Below are 9,759 nucleotides of genomic sequence, written 5' to 3' on the forward strand. Positions count from 1 at the left end.
AAGGGGAGCTTCCTGCACTGTTGGTGGGAATGCAAGCTGGGGCAGCCACTCTGGAAACAGCATGGAGGTTCCTCAAAGAGTTACAAATAGAGCTGCCCTATGACCCAGCAATCGAACTTCTGAGTGTTTACCTAAAGGATACAAACATAGGGATCCGAAGGGGCACGTGCACCCCAATGTTTATGGCAGCCATGTCCCCGATAGCCAAACTATGGAGAGAACCTAGATGTCCATCCACAGTTGAAATCTTTCCATTTACAATGATGTGGATGGAACTCGAGGGGATTATGCTGAGTGAAATAAGTCAATCAGAGAAAGACAATTATCATGTGATCTCCCTAATGTGTGGAATGTAAGACACAAGGCAGAGGATCATAGGGGAAGGGAGGGAAAAATGAAAGAGGACGAAACCGGAGAGGGAGACAAACCACAAATGACTCTTAATCATAGGAAACAAATAAGGTTGCTGGAGTGGAGGGGGTTGGGGGATGGGGTGGCTGGGGGATGGACATTGGGGAGGGTATGTGCTATGGTAAGCGCTGTGAATTGTGTAAGACTGATGATTCACAGACCTGTACCCCTGAAACCAATAATACATCTATGTTAATTTTTTAAAAAGGGGAAAAAAAGATAGCTATGACCTACAGAAATGTAATAAAGTATTCATTTGTGAACAGATTGAAGAATTTGACTTTTCTGTCTGAATCCTCTGAAATTCAAAAGGTCTCAGCGAGGGAGACATTAGTCATTTGCATAAGTTCAATAGGAGTCTGTTCTCCATGTAACAGGACACCACTGGAAACAGTGGCCACTTACCAAGGCTTTGACTGGAATGTTGTATTTGAGAGACACATGCAGATATGACCAAAAAGCTTTAAGGAACTAAGGTTGACTTCATGAAACCTGGATTCATAAAGCCCCTTAGAACTGTTGGCCTGGTACCTTGCTTACAGAGTTCCCAGCAGCCTCACCAGGTGAGGAAAGAGTGTCAACTTCCTGGCAGGTGCAGGAACCTCGGGATATTTGAGGGACTGCGTGAAGAGGAATCCGCCCACATCTACGGGTACGACAAGTCTGATGGCAAGTGCTTGGATTGGCTTCTGTTCTGGAGAGGCTACGAAGAGTTCAATCAAGATTCTTTAGGAAAAGTTCCAGCAAAGCAAATTTTAGATCTATATGGCCAATCACTGTTCTTATGAGGTTATGCAAATAATTAGGCCAAATTTATTAAAACTAGACTTGTTGGGGTGCCTGGGTGGCTCAGTGGGTTAAGGCTCTGCTTTCAGCTCAGGTCATGATCCCAGGGTCCTGGAATGGAGCCTCCCATCAGGCTTTCTGCTCAGCAGGGAGCCTGCTTCCTCCCCGCCCCCCCCCCCCCCCCCGTGCCTGCCTCTCTGCCTACTTGTGATCTCTGTCAAATAAATAAATAAATAAAATCTTTAAAAAACCCCCAAAAATCTAGACTTGTTTTTTGAACACATTAGTCTTGATTTAGCTATCTCTGAAAATAAAGGTGATTTTATTTATCTATTTTTTATTAAAATATTTTTTTAAAGATTTTATTTATTTATTTGACAGACAGAGATCTCAAATAGGCAGAGAGGTGGGCAGAGAAAGAGGGGGGAAGCAGGCTCCTTGTTGAGCAGGGGACCTGTGCGGGGCTCGATCCCAGGACCCTGGGATCATGACCTGGCCAAAGGCAGAGGCTTTAACCCACTGAGCCACCCAGGCACCCCAATAAAGGTGATTTTAGAGAGAAAAATTATGTTTCAGGAACACATCTTTTCAGGTTAAATTCTAGTTCTGATTGTCTTGGAATGTTTCTTGCTTCCGAAGCTAGACACCTTGAGGTAGACTTCAGAGAAACTGCCCCAGGAGCTCATGTAGGGACAGTCTTCATGCAGGTTATTCTGTGGGGATAACAGGACCCCGTGGGCATATGATTACTTGAACAGCTGGAAAATGGGATGGATTCTCCAACAATTGTATAACTCAAATAGCACCTTGACCGATTCTCTGTGGCCGGGATTGTAAGTCATTCCTTATAAGCTGGAGCACTTCCCACTCTATGGAGTTAACCATGGATTTGTGGACATAAGGGATGACCCCTTATGATTGCATTGGCTGATGCACCTGGGGATGCCCATATCTTCCAGAAAAGTCTTCCCCCACCTGCCAGTTATTCCTCATAATTAGGATATTGTTAAGGCTCAACATCAAACAAGAGGGCTTCTTGATGGCTTTATCCTTTTGCCATATCTGTCCTAGGAGTCATCTCTGTCGATGTAAAATTGCAAACAGCAGCCACCTTTAAGAAAACCCATCTCAGAGTCACCCACAAGTTCAAAAGCTCGCCCTCCAAAACCGAATAGCTCTTGCTATCCTGACCTCAGCTCAAGGACAAATCTATGCTTTATAAAATGTTTTTTTTTTTTAATTAAAAAACCCTGTGCTTTATATGAGAGTGTTTCGTATATACTCCAGATTACCATAGAAGTGAGACAGGTCTCTAAATAACATGAATGTTCCCACTGGCACTTTGCCCATTCCTCTCGTCCGTGTAATGATTGGTTAAACTCCTAAAGTAGAAGAAGATTTTGTCAACTATCAGAGGACTCTAGTTGGGCTTCTTTTTCTTTTTGTCTTTCCAGTCCTACAGTATGTCATATCTCTCGGGCAGACTGTCTCCACCATTACTGACCAGCACAATCAGGACAGTCGGGAACCTGACCCCTCATTCTCAGGTAGCACACATCCAGTATGTACATCTGGAGATCGAGTACACCTCCAGACTCTTTGCAGGACCTGCAGTCACCAGAACCTGTCTGGACCAGGCCCTGTTAAGTTCTTTGGACCCCTCCAACAGCAGTAAAACTTCACGGCTTATCCCCTGGGGTCTGTCTTTCCCGAATAGACCCTGCTGGCCACAGATGGGGAGTGTTCCCCCCGGATGATCCCATTTTGCCCAGAACGTCTCGAGCACTAGGTGGCAGTCGTGTGCTGCTGGTGGTGATTGCACAGCTGGAACCTCTTAATTGTACCTTTATTTTTAGATAGTAGAAAATAAGCTTACCAATTATAGAAGAATCACATGACTTTTGGCCCTGCCTACCCTTTGGCCTAAAAGCGTACCTTGTGAAAAAAAAAGTCCACAAAATTTTATTTTAAATAATTTTAATAATTTTAGTAATTATTAATTCCAAGACAATCAGAACTAATAATAATTTAATACTTTTAAAATAAAGTTTAAAGTTTAAATTTAAAGCGAGCTGCAGAACAATATTCATACTTCCTCCCTTTCTCCCTCGCTGCCCCTCTCGCTTCCACAAATGTTTCCTGCACGCCCACCACATGCCCACGCTTTCTAAGTCACTGCAAGTACTGTGGTGGGCAGCCGCTCAGGCCTGCAGCTCCCATGGACCTCGTGGTCCCGGCAGGTGGACAGACATAGAGATTCCACTTTTTTTTTCTTTTAAAGATTTTATTTATTTATTTGAGAGAGAAGAGAGAGCGAACACAAGCAGGGGGAGTGGCCGGCAGAGGGAGAAGGAGAAGCGACTTCCCGCTGAGCAGGGAGCCCGACGCGGGTCTTGATCCCAGGACCTTCTGATCACGACCAGAGCTAAAGGCAGACCCTTCACTGACTGAGCCACCCAGTGCCCCCAAAGAACATCTTTAGATGTGTGTGTGAGTCTTGTTAGGGCAGTGGTTCTCAAAGTGTGGTCTGGACCATGAAATCGAAACTAGTTTCATAATAACATTAAGCTGTTGTTTGTCCTTGTTCATGCTTTGTCTCTCATGAAGGTACAGCAGGGCCTCTCCAAGGCGCTGTGACATTGGTGCTGCAATGGGCCGACTACAGAAGCAGATGTGAGAATGTTTTCTGTTAAGCCAGACCTCAAAGAGATTTACAAAACTGTGACACCATGAGGCTCTTCTCACTCATTGTTTTTGTTGAAAAAGGTAGAGCTTGTTTCATAAAGATGTTATTTATATCAACGTGACTGGATTTACTGCTATTCTAAGTGAATTAATAAACATCTTGAATCTTTCTCACTTTTAATTTCCAATAAGGTAAATAGCAGTAGTTTCTGCATGAACAAAATCTCTTTGGCGGCCTCATTTTTTAAAAAAGATTTTATTTGACAGAGAGAGAGGCAGGCGGGGGTGGGGGAAGCAGGCTCCCCACTGAGCAGGGAGCCCGACTCGACTCGGGGCTTGATCCCAGGACCCTGGGATCATGACCTGAGCTGAAGGCAGAGGCTTGACCCACTGAGCCACTCAGGCACCCCTCATTTTTAAGAATGTAACAGAGAACTGGGACCAGAGTGTTCCAAAGGCACCCTTCCTGGGTCTGTATATGCAGATCAGGTTGTCTGGTCCTGTGTGGTGTTTGCATTTTCGCTTTTACTAGTTACTAACCTGTTGTTCTCCAAACGGGCCAAAACTGACCTATAAAAAAAATAGCTATATAGTTGGGTTTTGGGTTTGGTTACTTGTTTGTTTTTTCCTGGGCAAATCTCAAATTGTGAAGAATTGTGAGATTATTTTAAACTGGGTTAGTGAGGCAACAGAGATTTGAGCTATGAGATATTGATTAGGTATCTTTTCTAAGCAATAGTGGGGAAGGCAAGGGTAAAATTTATTTTTAATGTCCTCAGAGGAAGTTTGTCTTGGGTCACTGAGAATAGCATTGTAGAGCTTTGACAGTAAATGTATTGGAAAATTTATTTTTGTTTGGTACGTCATGGGAGGTAGAAGTGTACAAGTTATGCAAATAAGCTTTTTTTTTTTAACCATCAGGGAAATTTCATTTCTCATAAATACCACCTTCTGCAGTTTTTTAAAAAAGATTTTATTTATTTATTTGACACAGAGATCACAAGTAGGCAGAGAGGCAGGCAGGGTGCGGGGCGGGGGGGGGGGGGGGCGGAAGCAGGCTCCCTGATGAGCTGAGAGCCCGACTCAGGGCTGGATCCCAGGACCCTGAGATTATGACCTGAGCCGAAGGCAGAGGCTTAACCCACTGAGCCACCCAGGCGCCCCACCTTCTGCAATTTTTAAAAAGATTTTATTTATTTGAGAGAGAGAGAGAGAGAGAGAGAGAGAATGAACAGTAGGGAGGGGCAGAGTGGGGGAGAGAGAGAGAGAAGTGGATTCCCTACAAATAGAAAGCCCAACTTTGGATTCAGTCCCAGGACCCTGAGATTATGACCTGAGCTGAATGAAGGCAGATGCTTAACTGACTGAGCCATCCAGGTCCCCCTGCAATTTAATTAAAACCAGTCATATTCCACTGATACCCAATTGTTAAAAAAAAAAAAAAAATGCGGAGGCATCTAATGTTTAAAAAAAAAAAATTCAAAGGCTGTTTAGTTTAGGGATCACTTAACAAATGACCCAGGATATTTTAAGTCATTGAATGTTGTTTCCTCATGGTAGAATATTTAAATTGCTCAACTGTGGGTCATCTAAAACTTTAACCACACTAAATTTGGGCAGTAAGATGCGGGTAAATATAAAAAACCAGGTTTTCCAGTGGAAGGATCAAGACGCAGGAGTATCTGTCCTTTTCTTACGCTGTTTTGGCACCTACTGATGGACACATTGTTCTATTAACGGGAAGTGTGGCGGCCGTCATTTGTTACCTGTATTAACTGTGGAGGGCTTCTCCAGGCAGCCCAGGGTCCTTCCGGACGGGGTGGGAGGGGTTCTTGCACCTGCCTTGGGGTGGGAGGCAGGAGGAACAGGGGAGGCGTGGGAGCTCCCTCCGACTCAGGACACTCGTCTGAGCCATAACGATGCTGCTGGTGTGACCCGGCCCACCGGAGCCGACGGAAATGGGTTCTCCTCTGCCGGGAGGCTCTGCAGCCGGCACGGGCTGAGTGAGGGAACCGTCGTCAGCGGGGTCAGCTGTTACCTATGGCGCCAGCAGCCGCAGTCCCAGCAGTCCCGCTGCTAAGGTGCTCGATCCGGGCGTGGACAGGCTGCCATGCAGAATTCTGCTTGGAGGGTCCTTTTCAAGCGGATGCCAAGTCGGACCTGCTGGTCTTAGCCCCTTGGATTATCTGCTTTGTTTGACTCGCTGTGCGCGGTAGAGGACTTCGAAGTCGTCCGTGCGCTTGTTGGCGCCTTCGCGTGAAGACGGCCCTCCTGGCGCTCCCTCCGTGCAGACAACGAACAGGTGGTGTGGACAGAGTGCATCATCCGAGCCGGGGCGCTTGCGGGAGCGGAGAGGGTGCCGTCATCCCACGGACACATCACCGAAAGCCCAGCCCGTCCCGGGCAAGCCGGAATCGCTCTGAGACCTGACCGTCACCCTGGAGGGGCCCAGCGTGTCACGGGAAGGAGAGTGGAGCATCCACAGGCCGGACTAGCTTTGACCGGCGACGCGCACGAGACAGGTGCTGAGGAGGGGGTGCCCCTGCCCCATGGGGACAGCCGCCCAGAGACAGCGCCGCTCTGGGGGGGGAGGGGGGCTAAGCGCTAGTCCAAGTGCGTCTGGTGCGGAGGCAGGAGAAGGACGGTCCCAGCGCGTGGAAGGAAGACGCAAAGGCTCGGCTCCAACGCGACGCTGGTCGGGGACGGGGGCGGCGCACCGGGGGCTGCGGGCAGTTTCCCGGGGTCGGACTGGGCGGCGGCCAGCGGCAGTGGCCGAGGCCGGAGGGGCGCAGTTTGGCTCTCTTGGTGGCACAAGAGAGCCAGTGACCGGTCTCAAGCCTTGACCGATCAAACTGGTGCTGTAGATAGCTCACGCGGACAGCACGCGGGAGATGGGGGTGGGGGGTGAGGACGGTCAAGGGGCTCCTGCGTCAGGCCAGGTGAAGGGAAGGCCGAAGGGAGGCAGCGAGCGTGCGGGGCCTTCCGCGGCGGCACCGACAGCCTGTAAGGGACACGGGGAGCTCTCGCCCCGTCGAGCCCAGCTGCGCGCTGGACCTGGGACAGTGCTCGCGGGCGGGCTCTCCCTTCTCCCCGACGCTGGTCCTCCCTGCTGGGTCCCGCTGTGCGCCCCGGACCCCGCTCTGGGCCGAGAGCCCTGTCCTGGCCCCCCAGCATCCGCCTGCCGGCCGCCGCGCAGGGAGGCGGGAGCTCTGCTGGGGCGGGCTGCGGCGCGTGCCTGAGCCCCAAGCAGGGGTGGGGGGACCCCACGCACACGACGCCCCCTGAGACAGCGGGAGCTGGTGAGAATCCCGGGTGTCCGCTGCAAAGAGCAGACCGCGTACTTCGGAGGCAAAGAGGAGGCCTTGGGCCCGGCGGCGTGGCTCCCGCCCCCCCCCCCCCCCCCCCCCCCCCCCCGCGGACCTGCTTCGACCCAGGTCCCGCCGCCCTGGAGAGGGCCACGGCGAGGCAGGAAAGGTCACCTTCGGTCCGGAGGGAGCCTTGTGCTGCGGCGAGCCTGAGACGTTTGCTGAGAATATAGACGGAGTGATTTGGGCTGGGAAAGGGGGACCGGCTCCTTCCTTCCTTGCCCCATCCTCTCCCATTTCCTCTTGCTGGGCAGTGGGGAGCAGGTGGGCTGGAACCAGCGCTACAGGCCCAGATCCCCACCCGCGCCCCGCCTGCACTTGGGGTAACCTCAAGCTGAAAGTGCGGGTTCTCCAGCTGCCTTGGCTTCGGGTGCCTTTCAAGGTCACCCCCAAACATCCGTACACCTTCCCCTAAATACCACGGAGTGCCTAACAGCTCAGGATTTGTTGGCAGTTTTCCTTTTGAGGTAAAAGGTACTTGGGTTGAGGGGCACCTGGGTGGCTCGGTCGGTTAGGTGTAGGCCTCCTGATTGCGGCTGAGGTCATGATCTCAGGGTCTTGGGATCGAGCCCTGTAGTGGGCTCTGCGCTCAGCGGGGAGTCTGCTTGGGATTCTCTCTCTCCGTCTGCGGGCCGCCCCCACACACTGTCATTCTAAATAAATAAAATTAAAAAAAAAAAGTTGTTAGGTTGAAATGCAGAAATCTGAAGTGTGCATTCCCCGAGCTTTCACAAATGCACACGAGCATGTAATGCACACCTGCACGACCTTCTGTTGCCTGAGCATGGCTGGAGCAGGTAATGCCTGGGGTTACACCCGAGAGAGCAGGGGAGAACTAGCCCATCCGAGTGGGTATGGAGGAGCAGGGAGGGGGAGGAGGGAGAGGAGGCGGAGGGTCAGGTCTTCTCAGACCGCATCCCACCAGCTGCCAGCTCTCGGACATGGTTACATTGTTGGGTGGAAACCTCAGAACTCCGACACAGAGTAGCGCTCCTGTTCTGCTAGGGCTGTCACTGTTACAATTCCCATCTGACCCATAGCCCTCTATGTTCATGTGTGGAAACCCAGGAGGAGAAGAAAGGTGAAGGGGGGTATCTGGATGCCAGGCTTTGGCCTGAACCCCAGACACCTCTGACTGGGTTCTGGAAACAAGTGCAAATAGTGAACAGTGGTATTTGTGAACGTGAGCTGACCCAGGGAGGTTGCCTCTCCAGCTGCTCTTGTCTCCTTTTTCCTTGTTAGCAAAGCCCACGCCAAGCGAGAAGGGCTGAAAATGCCCGGTGCTCACTCCCCAGCCTTCCCCGCAGCTGGGAGCGTGCACCCATGCAGGCCAATGACACATCAGGGAAAGTTACTGGGGCTTCTAGGAAAGATGTTCTCTGTCCCAAAAAGAGCAAGATGGGAGGAAATGCCCTATTCTTCCCTAGTTGAAATGTTATCATGTGCGGGTGTGATGCTTGGAGCTGTGGCAGCTGCATTACCACCATGAGTTGTAAAACTAAGAGAATCAAAGAAAAATCAGCCTCTGTTCCTGAGTCTTAGAGCTGCTGAATCCTGGAGTGTTTACCTGTAGATTTGTCGTGGGAGGCCATACAGTCTCCATTGTTGGACAGTCTGTTCTTCGCAGTCTAAAGCATGTTAACTGATAACACATGATTTGTAAAAATTTTTACTGGTAATATCAGAGCATTTCCTGAAAACAGTCGTAATTATATTATAAAGATCAGACTTAACTGTTTTAAAGAAAATTATAATCCACTGATTTGTGGTAGGAGTAAATCACCAGTTCTCAAAAGAGTTCAGATGACAGAACAGGAATTGTTTCCAAATGACGGTCTTCAATATTTGTAGGAATTTCAACATCATCATAGTCTCCTTCAGATTACATAGGCTCGGGGTAACTTTCTTCATAGTTGTACTTTATTTATCTGTGAGTGTGTAGCTGGTGGCAATGCAGCTGACGTGGGGTGTCCTAGGGGGCTAGAATAGACAAAAAGGCCTTGAAATTTTTTGATATATTTAATGTTATCATCCAAGTTGGGAAAAACTTTTCCTTTTTTACCAAGCTGGTAAAAACATGGCTCTACTGCAGGTACCCAGAGTAAAATCTCAACCACAGCGTGCCTGCTCGGGGAAAAACTACTTGTTTCCTTTTGTCCAACTGGTTGGTAGATTTTTTAGGAATGTTCAACATCCAGTAAATGTTTACTAAGGGCCTAATGTGTGCCAGAGTTTGCGCTAGATACTGGGACTACAGCCGCGAGCCAGGCAAGCTCCACCCCAGTGGAGCCCCGGATTAGAAAGAGGGACGAAGAAGGAAGCAGGCAATTATAATGCAGAGACAGATGTATTCCCACGGGCCACCTTTGTTCATTCATTCATTCAACTGATCATTCTTTCGCCATGTTTGTTGAGTATCCACAGAGTTCCCAGGCACTGTGCTAGGGACGGAGAAAACACTGGGAGGAAAGACACCGTCCCTGTCCCCCCACGTTCCCGTCACTCTAGTGGG

This window comes from Lutra lutra, chromosome 16 (genome assembly GCF_902655055.1).
Source record: "Lutra lutra chromosome 16, mLutLut1.2, whole genome shotgun sequence".
Taxonomy (NCBI): domain Eukaryota; kingdom Metazoa; phylum Chordata; class Mammalia; order Carnivora; family Mustelidae; genus Lutra; species Lutra lutra.